This window comes from Triticum aestivum, chromosome 3B, assembly GCF_018294505.1.
Source record: "Triticum aestivum cultivar Chinese Spring chromosome 3B, IWGSC CS RefSeq v2.1, whole genome shotgun sequence".
Lineage (NCBI taxonomy): Eukaryota > Viridiplantae > Streptophyta > Magnoliopsida > Poales > Poaceae > Triticum > Triticum aestivum.
This window is the reverse complement of record NC_057801.1, coordinates 1,635,095-1,635,316: the sequence shown is the minus strand read 5'-3', so window position 1 is coordinate 1,635,316 and position 222 is coordinate 1,635,095.

Below are 222 nucleotides of genomic sequence, written 5' to 3'. Positions count from 1 at the left end.
ATTGTCATGCCTAATATAAGGAAGCTCTTGGAGCAGTTTGGTGCCCTATTAGGTGGTGCAAAACCAAGTTCTTGGTGCCCAATAACTACTTTTTGGTGCCCTATTAGGGATGTTGTTGAAGATGCTCTAAAGGACAGATACTTGGAAGTGCCACCCGAGAGATTCTAGTGGACTATTCATAAAGCTCTTACAATTCGGTAAATGGCGCAAACTAATAATAAT